General features: G+C 36.1%; 2 long non-coding RNA genes across 2 annotated transcripts in view; both read right to left on the bottom strand.

Annotated features, from left to right (window-relative positions):
• LOC125853859 (uncharacterized) overlaps window positions 1-606 on the bottom strand; it is a 3,357-nt gene extending 2,751 nt beyond the window's left edge. The window contains exon 1 of the long non-coding RNA XR_007445218.1: window positions 493-606. This is a non-coding gene — a long non-coding RNA (uncharacterized LOC125853859). The remainder of the gene's footprint in view (window positions 1-492) is intronic.
• The window catches only part of LOC125853865 (uncharacterized), a 536,174-nt gene that overhangs the window by 58,409 nt on the left and 464,087 nt on the right, over window positions 1-13,678 (bottom strand). The gene's annotated exons all lie outside the window — the stretch shown is intronic.

Here is a 13,678-nt window from a genome sequence, read left to right as displayed (position 1 = left end):
TCACCCACGTCCCACCCCGTACCACCCCGTACCATCCCCGACCCCCCAAAAAAAATTTAAGTTTGTTTTTAAAAACTATTTTCAATTTCAAAAATTATTTTCTACTCTAGTAAAAATAAAAGATATTTCTCAAAAATATTTTTCATTCATAAATCAAACACTAAAACTCTTTTCCAAAAAATATTTTCTACTCACCAACCAAACATGAGAAAATAAGTCAAAAATCAACTTATTTTCCAGGAAAACATTTTCTAGGAAAACATTTTCCATGGAAAACATTTTCCTTCATAAACACACCCTAAAATTAGCATATATCACTAATGACTGAATGACGCTTCTGATTTCTAACAAAAATACTTGAATCCATTAGAAAAGATCCAAAGATAAAATCAAAGACAAATAAAATTTACAGATTGAACTACAAAGCATATATAATCCTTTCAAAATTACAAGCCACCAGAGAAAGGAAGTACATAAAGAAAGTTTTCTCACCCTTTTAGAATCTTGACCGACCGCGGAAAGGGTTGGAGAGACGAGGCGGAGACTTGGGGGGAAAATAGAAGTTGGAGCGTTTTGGGTCTTGTAAATGAAAAGGGGAATATCATTAGGGTTTCTATTTAATCAATGTTGGGTTTCTTTTACATTTTGTCTATTTATTTAATATTTGAAATTAGCTAAATTAAGAAATTAAAAATGACATTTCTATAAACTAAAAACAATTAGAACAAAATAAGTTTCTCAGAAACTAATTATTTTTATAGTATGCAAAGAGTTTCAATATTTGAGTACTTATTTAATAATAATAATCAAAACTCTAATATTTATTTATCAATATAAAAATAACAATAATAATATCTTTTAAAATATATTTCAATGATATATAAAAATAACTAATAAAATAAAGGTATATTTTATAACAAATTTCACATAAATCATTTATTTATTTTGATGGATGTATATGATTATTACCTTATTAAAATTTTATATATTTAGCTTATTTGGAATTACTATCAACTATTATTTACTACTCCTAAAAATAAAGGACCAAACACAGGTTAATTATTTCTTTACATCTATAAAGAGAATTTTGGCTTTTGTATAGAAAATTATAAATAATAAATAATAAATAATAAAGGATTTTGTGGCAACAATAAAGAATGCCACAATAGCTCCCACCTTTAGTGGCGACAAGGTCGCTACAAAGATGTTTTTTGTGGCAACTTCTTAAAAGTCGCCACAAAATATTTTTCATTGAGATTATATTAGAAAATCTAATTCATATTTGTGGCGACTAATGAATCATCGCCACTAAAAATGCCACATTTAAAGGCGACCTTTGGGATCGTCACTAATACTACCACCTTCTGCAGCAACCATTTGAAGTTGCCACAAAAGCTCCTTTTCTGTGACACCTATATTTGTCGCCACTAAAAGGCGTCACAAAAAATGACATTTCTTGTAGTGGAGATAAATCTAGAACTTCTTTTTTTCCTTTGTTTTCATTTTTTTCCTATTATCATTTGATAAGTTATTTTTCTTATGTAGATGAAGTTTATATTTCTAAAATAATAATATGAATTAACTCAATTTGTTTTTGAAAAAGTATTATTTCTCAAACACACTTAGTTTGTCACGACTCGAGACTATCCTGTAGTCGTACACGATGCTTAGAACCACAAGTTACCCAAGCTAACCCATGGTCTGGCATAACACTATGATTCATACAAATAATAACTGAAGATAAATTATGCAGAAGCTAAACTGAGATAAATCCAACACAACTTAGTAGTCAAAATAGAATTCATTTGAATAAATCATAAAGTTTAAACTACCGTATAACTGTCTGGAAGCCTCTACTATTGGGACAAACCTCCAACTAACTCTAACTATCTGAAACTGAAAGATTAACATAATGAAACAACAATAGCTCTTTTCCTTGAAAGATGAGGACTCCCCAAGCTCAACTGTTGAGATGATACAACAATCGTACCGTTTGCGAGTTGGATACTGAGAGTATGAATCTATATTATAAGAAAATATAGCGCAAAAGAGTATGTGTGTAGTACTTTGAATATACTGAATATATATATGAGATAGACACAATAATCTAACAAGCTAAACATGATAAATCTAAGATGTTGAACTGAATATAAAATTGAAATAAATTAGTTGATGCAATGACCAAGTAATAATTATAAGCATGTAACTAATCACCATTGTGCTGAGTAAACTAAAATACAAGGTCATCAAATATCTGAGACTGAACAGTGAAAGATATTATTAATTGACATACTCTATCTGAGCTAAACGGATTCCAACTTGTATCCCAGTTGGAAGGGTGCTTTGCATTTTGCCAGGGTACGAACATTATCTAAGGTGCATTTGCTAAGCTAATGTCCAAAAAGCACTAAGGTGTCAGTCCTGGTCTGACGGGTGACCCTTAAAACCTACGTTTTCACGTAGTACTGAGACTTAAGGATTGCTACTAAAGGTCTCAATCTTAACTGACGGGTGATATTTCATCCATATGTCCGCTTGGTGTTAAGTAATACTCCGAACTTAATTATACAGGTAAACCACATAATACTGATAATACTGGATAGCTCAATACTTTAAATCTGAGACTAAAATATTAAATGTTTTATTTGAAATTATCATATACATGTGGAACTGAAAGATTGAAGGTACTACTTATCATAATAAATTTTGTCATCCTAAATGAAGTATGTAATTTAAGCAACACAATTTTAAAGACATACATTTTCCTTATTCGGAGGGCTTAAGAAAATAACCATATAAAAAATTGAATTTTAGGTACTAACATGTATTTATGGGCTATAGGTCACTTTCCTAATTTTCTAATTGAATTCTTTGCACTATACTTGTTCGTGCGAGATTCGGCCCCGACTCTTAGTCGGGTTTTTATTGCTAACGACCGTTTATTCTCTTGTCTTGAGGATAATTGAGTGTTATCATTGCATTATCAATTTTTATCTTCTCTTTTTATATTTCTTTAAAAATCATAGTATTTTTTATTTAACTTCTATAATAAAACATAAATTTCGTCTAAAATTGAAAAATGAAAAAAATATTGTTTGAGTAAATAAGTTAATGTTATCCTATAATTTGACAAATGAACAACTTTTCTAAAACAAAATTAGTTTGAACAAAATTTAGGGAAAATGCATAAGTACCCCCCCCCCCCAACCTATGCTCGAAATCCCAGAGACACACCTAACCTTTACTAAGGTCCTATTACCCCCCGAACTTAATTTATCTATAATATTCTACCCCTTTTCGGCCTACGTGGCACTATCCTTGAAAAAAATGNGCCACGTAGGCCGAAAAGGGGTAGAATATTATAGATAAATTAAGTTCGGGGGGGGGGGTAATAGGACCTTAGTAAAGGTTAGGTGTGTCTTTGGGATTTCGGGTATAGGCTGGGGGGTACTTATGCATTTTCCCCAAAATTTATAATGTAATAACCTTATAAACAGATTTTGATGCAAGTAATACAAAAAAAATTAATAAAAATAAAGATATATTTCATAAGAGTTTCTAAAAATGAAAGGTTAATAGTAGAAAAAACTCCTGGTAGTATGGAATGTTTGTAAAAAAGGTTAATAGTAGTAGACAATCGAAAAACCTCGTGGTAGGATTGAATGTCTGGCACGAGCGATGGCTACCTAACAATATAGCAATGAGAGAACTACTACAATGGCCACTCCACATAAACGGGTGAGACCTTAAAACTGGAACATTCCTGTCCAAGTATGTCCAGGACGAAAGATGACCTATATCATTCGAGTTAACAGAAGTGCTAAAAAAAACCTCCTACAATGTACCTTTATAAACAGAGCACTAAAGGACAAAGCCACTTGAAGGCCTAGCCATAAGGGTGTCCTAACAACAAGCTTTGTATATCATTTTCTAATAAAAAAAAATGTTGAAGCCCCTCAACCAATAATTGAATTTACATGGATTTGGTCACTAAAATGCCCAAATAAAATAAAATACTTCATTTGGCAGTGACATCATAATAGAATCCTCACATCGGACTATCTAAGCAACTTTGGAATAGAAATTAGTAAGCTATGCCATATATGCAACACTCCCGAACCTATCACCCACATATTTCTAGAATGTGAGACAGTTAGGAAAATGTGGCTAGACTTGGGAGTTATATATACAATAAATCATATTATAAATAATGGAGGGGGTGATTGGCTAGTTAGACTTAAAGAACTAAGTTTTCTCCTTAGAAAAAATCATTAAATTGGCAGGAACCGTACCCTTTCTTCATTTGGAACATTTGGAGTACAAGAAATGAGAACCACCATAATAATATAAGTACGAAAATAAGCATTACAAAGACAATAACTCACTCCATAGAATATATTTCACTAATTGGACCCTCGAAAAGAAGCATTACCCCATAAACCACAAACATAAAATGGGAACCTCCAACAAAAAGATTCAAACTAAATACGGACCGTTCAACAATGGGTAACCCGGGTAGAGGAGGAATAGGGGGAGGAATTAGGAATATAAAGGGAGAAGGGGTATTAGGCTATATGAGCAACCTTTATGCTACAAATTCCTTAAAAGCAGAATTGACAACACTACTACAAGGAGTGGAGTTGGCATTGAACAACAACTTGATAGCACTAGAAATCAACATGGACTGTGAGGATATAATTTCCCTCCTCGAGAATGACCACACCCAACTTACTCTAATATATTGTCTGATTGGAGGGTGCTAATCTAGGGGGGGGGGGGGCACCCCAATTCAGCAGAAGTATCTCAAAGCAAACAATGTCGCATATGCTTTAGAAAATGATGGAACTAATATAACGCAGGCCAACTATATTTGCTGCTTGGAAGTTCCACCGATGTTTGTCTTGGAAAAGCTAGAGGCAGACATAGCGGGTACTTATTTTTTTAGGCTGACTAATACCCATACTAATCTAGACAAATGTATTATTTGTACTACTACTGCTCCAAATCCTTTATGGATAACTATAAAAGTAAATTACTAAAAATATTAGAAAGATTACCTATAAATATTTAGCATGTAATGACTAGAAGACATCGAAGAGGAAGGTGTGCTAGCCAATCATGCATGCGCTCTTCAAAGTTACAAAACCTACTTTAGTGAAAGCGACCTTCCCACGAATGCTCTTGGCCCTTTGAAAATGAATTTTTTGATGTTAAGCCTAGGTAAAAACTCGAAACTTGAAGGTGTTTGGATTGATGCCCCCCTTCATATTTGTATTTATCTTTCGATTAATATGTAACACCCTAAAAATTTCTAAGATAAGACCTGAACCATTCTTCATTTGTGAATAAGATTTTACTAAGGGACTCTTAATTGTTCATAGATGTGAAGTTCAATTATTTAGTATTGGGAGTGATTTTGGATATGAATTAAGGTCACTAGAATGCCCTAGCACAAAGTTGAGATGAAAGCTTTCTTTCCAATTGAGTTTCACTATGAGATTTACTTGGGTCAACTTCAAATGACCATATCTTTTAACACATAAAGAGTTAGGTGCCCCATGACCTACCAAATTTAAGGTATTTAATTCCTCATTCCAACGCCGCCAAGTTGGCTTAATTTCGAGCACGAAGTAAAAAGTTATGTTCGTTTGAATGAAGCCTTTCTAGTTAAGACATCTGATTCATTTTAGAAAATGGTATTTTGGTCGTTTCCTTTTTCCCACTAGGCCTAGAGCTTTTTTACCCACCCAATTAATGTTCTAATCAGATGCTAAACCATTCTTTGTCTTTCCTAAACACTTGAAATATAAGAGAAGAGTTCAAGAGGAGAAAGAGCTAGGTTTTGAGGGTTCGTCAAGATCCCATCGATTTTCACCAAGAACATTGTTCTTTGCATGTATGTATGGTTTCTCACAGTGTTGGAATTGTTCTTCCTTATTTTATACATCTAATCCATCCATGAAATCGTTGTATATAAAACATCCTTGAGTAGTTCTTAATTATAGTTTCATTCTTTAACAATGGAGGTTATGAGCTTCTTGGGTTGATGATCTTTAGTATGAGTTGTTTCTTAAAGGGGTTATATGAAATTCGCTTGTAATTATGTTGGGTTTGAGAAACAAGAAGATTTAGGAGAAATTTCCCAATACTAACCTAATTTGAAGCTTGACTTTTTTTTTAAAAAAAATTCATCGAAGTCATTGGAAAAGGGCTGGGGTGGTGCGCCACCAATACTCTAGGAGTGCTGGGGTGACGCACCAGCAGTACGCCCAAATCTAGCCCCAGTACTTAAGGGCGTGGCGCGGTGAGCCACTAGTACGACATGAGTGTTGTGGCAACGCGCCAGGAGTCACTGAGCCAATTTTTTCTTGATTCATTCGGTGCATATTCCTTTATGACTTGGCTATGTTTCACTTATTTTCATTATCTCCTATAGGCTCCATTCCCCCTTGAGAGTTCCTGCATGTTCTAATTATAAAATCAAGAGATCGAGATATCTTTCATTGATCCAATATTGTGTTTATAAACAAGAATGGACTAACTAATTGCCTAAACTAACTCCTCTGAAAGAGGAGTGCTAAACGTGCTAAACTACTTGAAGAGATATAGGAGTGCTAGACTACTAGCTGAAGTATATGTCAAACAATAAGCAACTAAATATAATAATTAACATGTGCTTTAATATCCCCCCCTCAAGATAGGCAGTGTGTAACAACGCCTAGCTTGAATAGATGTTTATCAAAGGCTGGCTTCGGTAGAGCTTTAGTGAGAGTGTCCACGAGTTGATCTGCAGCATGGATATGGACAATGTGAACTTGATTCTGTTGAACTTGTTTGCGAACAAAGTGAAAGTCTATAGCAATGTGCTTCATGCGGCTATGAAAAATTGGATTTGCACACAGATAAGTTGCACCTACATTGTCACAGTTGGTGCTTGGGGAAGCGAAACATGTAGTTCTTTTAGCAGATTTGTCACCCAGTTGGTTTCAGCAAGTGCACTTGCTACATCACGATACTCTGCTTCAGTTGATGAGCGAGCAATTGTTCTTTGTTTATTGGAGGACCAGCTCACATGATTTTGGCCGAAATACAATATGTATCCAGTAGTGGAAGCTCGATCACTTACATCTCCAGCCTAATCCGCATCAGAGTACATGTATAGCTTGAAATCATTATCTTTTTAAATGTGAAGAGCAAACTGAATTGTGCCTTGGAGATACCTGAGTACTCGTTTGAGTGCTTTCCAGTGGACTTCAGATGGGGAATGCATAAATTGAGACAATTTATTTACAGAGAAGTTGATATCCGGACGAGTAAAAGATAATTACTGTAGTTTTCCAAGAACTCTCCTATAACGAGTGGCATCAGTTGGTTGCGCACCATCATTTAGGTGAGGCACGTCAGTGGCACTCATTGGGGTTTTTGCCGAATTACAGTCCTGCATGTTTTCTTCAGAGAGAATTTCATTTATGTAGTTAGACTATGATAAAGTAATACCTTTGGCAGTACGGAGCACCTCAATTCCAAGGAAGAAGTGCAGATTCCCAAGATCCTTGATGGAAAAATGTCCAGCAAGAGAAGTTATAGCCTGATTTACCTCGGAGTTGTGATTCCATATGATGATGATATCGTCCACAAAACCAGGGCGTACAAAATGTTGTTCGACACTTTGCGAATGAAAAGTGAGGCATCAGATTCTGACTTGACAAATCCCAAATACAGAAGAAACGTCTTGATTTCATTGTACCATGCCCGAGGGGCTTGCTTGAGTCCATAGATGGCTTTCTTTAGACGACAGATATGGGAGGGGAACTGCACGTCTGCAAAACCCAGAGGTTGGACCATGTACACTTCTTCTTCTAAACGACCCTGCAAGAACGCGTTGTTGGCATCAAGTTGGCGAAGGGGCCAATTCTGATGGACAACAATTGAGAGCACCAAGCACACAGTAGTTGGTTTGACAACTGGACTAAATGTGTCAACTCTAGGACATTGTGTAAACCCCTTTGCAATAAGTCGAGCCTTGTAGCGTTCGATTGTCCCATCAGCTTTCCGTTTTAACCTGTATAACCATTTGCAAGAGACAATGTTTTTTGTGAAGTCATGTGGTACCAATCCCCATGTCTGATTGTTCAATAATGCATCAAATTCACTTTTCATGGCTCTCTGCCACTCTGGGTGTTTGTTAGCATGTTTGAAGCTGGTAGGGGTGATGGTGGGGGATAAGTAAGCCAGAAAGTCAAGGATGGTTTTTGGTTTGTGAATGTTGTGCTGGGAGCGAGTCACAACACGAGTTGGTGGAGGAAGAGAAGGTTGCGGAGGTTCTGTGACTTGAACAGGTTCAGGAGAAGGTTGTATGGGAATTGAGGTAGTGGGATGGGCAACAGAGTTTTGTCCAACAGATGAAATTGTTTTGTTTAGGCGGCTGTATACAATTGGAAAAGCTGATGATTGAGCCAACGGGGGATAATACAGGGTATCAGTGTTATCAGGAGGGGCAACGGGGTGTGGAGGAGAAGGAAAAGAGGTACCTGGAGATGCAGATTCTGTTGGAGCGCAAGCAGAGGAGACAGTGTCTTTGTGAGCATTAGTGGTACCTGCCTTTGGGATAAGTATGGGATTCAGTAAGTCGTGGCTAATAGGAGGAGAAAAAATAGTGGATGGTGTTGGCTTTGTTGCAGTTGAACCTTCCCATGCAAGTGTTTTACAAGTTGAAGAAACATCTGAAAAAATATTTTGGTAAGGAAAATTGTTTTCAAAAAAATTCACATCACCAGATAAATAGATTTTAGAAGATTTTGGATCAAAACATTGATGACAATGATGAAGTAAAGAGAAACCTAAATATACATAGGGAGTTGATCGGGGCTCTAATTTATTTTTGGAATAAGGTTTGAGCCAGGGATAGCAGAGACACCCAATATTTTTAAAGAATTGTAATCCGGATGTTGACCAAACAATAGTTGAAACAGTGATTTATTTTGTAAATATGGGGTAGGCAAACGATTTATGAGATAAGTTGCATGTTGACAGGCAAAAGACCAAAGAGTCGATGGAAGTGATGCTTCATGAAGTAAGGTTCTGGCCGTCTCAATAATATGCCTGTGACAACGTTCAACAAGAGCAACTCTTTGGGGGGTGTATAGAGGAGATACAAGATGTTCAATACCCTAAGATCTTAGGTACGGATCAAGGCGTTTATATTCGCCACCACCATCTGTATAGAGAGAAAGAACTTTCGTATTAAAACGACGTTCGATTAATGCTTGAAAGTTCTGGAAAAAGTTAGTAACCTCACTTTTATTTCTTAATGTGTAAAGCCAGGTGTATTTGGTATAATGATCCACAAAAATACAGTAATACAATTTATTTTCAATCGATTGAACTGGAGAAGGACCCCATAAATCACTAAAGATAGTTTGAAAATGTTGGGTACATGATAAAGTGAACTACTGAAACGGACGGCGATGAGCCTAATTTGAAGAACAAGAATTACAAACTGAAAATTTGTCTCGTGAGCAAGGTAGCTAGAATTTATTCAAAATAAAATGTAAAACTCTTAAATGTGGATGACCCAACCGACGATGCCAAGTGAAACTGGTTGTGGTGGAGAAAGTCAAATGCGCTTAAGGAGGAGAGATGGAGGTTAAGTCTAGCCACTCATAGAGACCGTCTCTACTCTGACCGTGCATCAATGGAGTCCGCGTTTCCAAGTCCTTCACAGAAAAATGAAAAGGAAAGAATTGAATAGAGGTTAGGTTATCTTGACAAAATTTAGAGACTGAGAGTAAATTACGTTTAATGCTTGGAGCACAGAGAGTGTTAGAGTGTTTGAAAGATCTATTTGATGCATTTAAATGAGTAGAACCAGTGTGAGTTATGGGAATTTTGTTACCATCACCCATAGATACTTGCTCCATGTCATTGTATGCCTGCAAGTCTTGGGGTGTGGCAGTGATGTGCTGAGATGCTCCCGAGTCGAGAATCTAAGGATTGTCTGACATGTTCAAGCCTGACACATAGTTGGCCTTGGCCTTAAAATGATTGTGAGACTGTGATCGACAAACGTTTGCAACATGATCGGGTTTGTTGCACAACTGGCAGCGTACACCATCATAATAGTTGTTGCTAGTTGAAGATCTCCTCGGATTGGGTGAAGTGAAGCGATTGTTGGACCATCGTTGTTGGTTGGTACCGTTGTTATTGTTGGGGCGACGATTGTTGCGATAGTTTGAATTACCAGATTGGTTGGATGTAGCAGCAGCAGCAGTAATCTGGGTAGGAACGCTTTTGGACTCCTCACGTCGAAGAAAAAGTTCATGGTCTTGAAGCTTTTCGTAAAGTTCTTCATATGTTATAAGGGAATCACGAGCACGGATTGCAGCAGAAATACCATGAAACTCTGCACCCAGACCACTAAGGATCTTTACTATAAGTTCAGAGTTGGTGACGGGGGCACCAGCAATAGAGAGTTCATCAGCAATAAAGCGAACACTTTGCAAATACTCGGTGACTGGTTAGGAGTCTTTGGTCAAACGCATCAGTCGATCACACAGACTGAAAATTATGGTTTGAGACTTATTTGCATAAGCAGTGTGCAGGGCATCCCAGGTTGTATTAGCTGAGCTAGCAGCGGCAACCGTTGTAGCAATTGTTGGATCAATAGAAGCCATAAGTGTGTTTTGAATGAGTTGGTCTTGCCGAAACCAAAGAGCAAACGCAGGATTGGCACTAGGGGCTCTGCCAGTTGTGATAGTGCGAGATGGGGAAGGAGTAGACCCATCAAGATGACCATAGAGATCATGACCATGCATAAGCATAGAGAATTGTGCCTTCCACGTTGTGAAATTGTGACTGCCATGTAATTTTATGGGCAATTGGGATGCAGGGTTAAATTGAACGATCATTGCGCGGACGTTGTAATCAGCATTAACAACACGAGGAGCGTCTCCCATATGTGGAGGGTGGGTGGAAGAGAGAAGGAAAAAAAATAGATCTTACTCTTTAGAGTATATTAAGGCTCCTGATACCATATAAAATCAAGAGATCGAGATATCTTTCATTGATCCAATATTGTGTTTATATACAAGAATGGACTAACTAATTGCCTAAATTAACTCCTCTGAAAGAGGAGTACTAAACGTGCTAAACTACTTGAAAAGATATAGGAGTGCTAGACTACTAGCTGAAGTATATGTCAAACAATAATCAACTAAATATAATAATTAACAAGTGCTTTAATACTAATCACATGTCTTAATTTTCATTCAAAACTAAAGTGAGTTTAAGAGAAAAGTTCAAGAACTTTTATTGAGTTATGAGTACTGAGTTTCTATATTGTTATTGAGGTCCTTGAGTTTAGTTCATGTCCATATTTCTACATGAACCCTATAAATTGAGTATTCTTTAGATGAGTAGTATCATTTAGTTCTGAGTTCCTGAGTCCTTGAGTTCTGAGTATTGATTTTTCTATAGTGTTATTTAGATCCTGGAGTTGATTCGTTCATGCCTATATTTCAGCATGAACCCTATTTTGAGTTATCAATTTTGAGAATCTTTTAAAGCCATCAATTGTGTTTTAAACTGAGTTTTGAGGAAGTAAAGAGGACTTTGAGAAAGAGTATAAGGGAACTAAGTATTTCCCAAATGTTCCATTCTTACATGAAGAAAAAGAGTATTATTTTGAGAAAGGAGAAACTTTGATTTCTAAATGAGTATATAAGTTTAAAGATATTTCATAACAGTTACCTCTTTTAAGAGGATAGTTTGAGCAATTATCTCAAACTAGAGAAAGAGTATGTTTTATACATTTGAGAATGAGTATATATATTATTGAGAGTAGTATTGAGCACCGATATGGGTGTGAATTTAGACAGCTAAAAATCCTCATAAACCATGTATGCCTACATGGGTAAAGGATCATATCTTTTTTATGACTCCTTGTTGATTTCGAGCATGGCTTAAAGGATCAACATAGTTGAGGTGTTCTATACCCTAGCAAGGTATAGTGCAGTTTTGACAACATGGGCTAGACGGTGCATCATCACGCCGCTCATAGTGATGGTTGCCGGTTAGAAAATCTCCCAAATATAGTTAAAAGTGTGTTTTTCTTATATCACTTAACATGTTGAGGTCAGAAATGAGTATGCATCTTTGCAAGGTTTTAATGATTTCATTTCCTTACTTACTTACATTCAGTTGAGTGTATATCGATATATACTACCGTTCTTTCATTTATTAAATTATTATTCAACTATATTACATACTCATACATTCAATGTACTGATGTCATTCGACCTACATCTTTAAAAGATATAGATACATATTCTTAGGATCCTCAACAAGATTCCATTGAGATCACTACGTCTTGTTGCCAACTTTTGAGTAAGGCCTCCTTTCTTCCGGAGGACTCTATTTTTATGAGTTGTTAGTATTAGTAACATTTTGAGTAGTAGTGGGTTTATTCCCGACACTCGTCTAGATACAGTAGAGGCTTCATAGATAGACAATTTTGGAAATTCTTTCTTTTTTCAGATTTTTAATTTAAACTTATATTTCATACTTGGTATATTTAGTAAAGTTTTGAGATTCAGTAAACGGTTTTAAACGTTTCTTTCAATTTGATGCTTATGTATGCTTGAGTTAGTCTTCCGCTTATAGTCAGCAATGATGAGGGTTGTCTTGGGGGCCAACAATGATTCTCGAGTGCTGGCCACATCCAGGGTGTAGGCTTAGGTCGTGAAAACCTTGATATCAGAGCACAGAGCTCAAGTGTTCTAGGGTGACTATGAAGCCATATCAGTAGAATCTTATTTATGGTTGTGAGGGTCCCACTTCTATAAATGAGGGACTATAGACATTTAAGAAAAATTTCCTTTCTTCCATACTCTATATGTGCAATAAAACTGTGTCATACAAAACTTATTCATACTCGTGCGTTTTCTCAAATCCATTCAATGACTCTTCATACTCAAGGTGGTTGAAATAGAAAAGCCTAGATCCTTATCGATGAGTCACTTTCAAGTAAAGTCTTTAGAAATTTATGAGAGTGTAGATGGGCCTGTGAGAAGCCCATGAGTAAGCTTACGTGTTTATAATCGAAAGATTTCACTCTTATTCTTATGAATCGTACGTTTGAGCTAGAAGTGAGATATACTCCCATACTCTCTTCTCTAGATTTTATTCAAATGAGACCCTTATGAGAGGAGTGTGTTTTAGAATGCTTGAGTAGTAATTATCACCCGAAAGATAGTATGAGTTATGATGTTATGAGCCTCTAGTAATAGAAGTGCCCAGAGTTAGAAGAATGCATTTAGAGGTAAAGAAATATAAGGCAGAGAAATAGTGATGAAATAATGTATGTTGTTGCAATCATGTGCTCAGTAAGTCATTAATGAAGAGTTTTCCTTTGTGTGTAGGTTAAAGAATAACAATTTTGTGTAGATTTCATAATAGGAGATAGAGGAATAGTTATAGGTTAGGATGAGTTAGAGTACACTTTAACCAGAAATGAGTATATGTCAATATGTTATTGGTTAGAGAAGACCTATTATAGTTATTGAATAGAAGAGCAGAGTATTCATGAGGTGATAGATCTAATATAGGCTTATGATTTTTGGAAGTCAGAGTCCTAGGGTATTTAGAAGGTTATAGAATTAATTGGGGAATGATGTATAGT

This window comes from Solanum stenotomum, chromosome 1 (assembly GCF_019186545.1).
Source record: "Solanum stenotomum isolate F172 chromosome 1, ASM1918654v1, whole genome shotgun sequence".
Taxonomy (NCBI): domain Eukaryota; kingdom Viridiplantae; phylum Streptophyta; class Magnoliopsida; order Solanales; family Solanaceae; genus Solanum; species Solanum stenotomum.
This window is presented reverse-complemented; position numbering and strand designations above follow the sequence as displayed.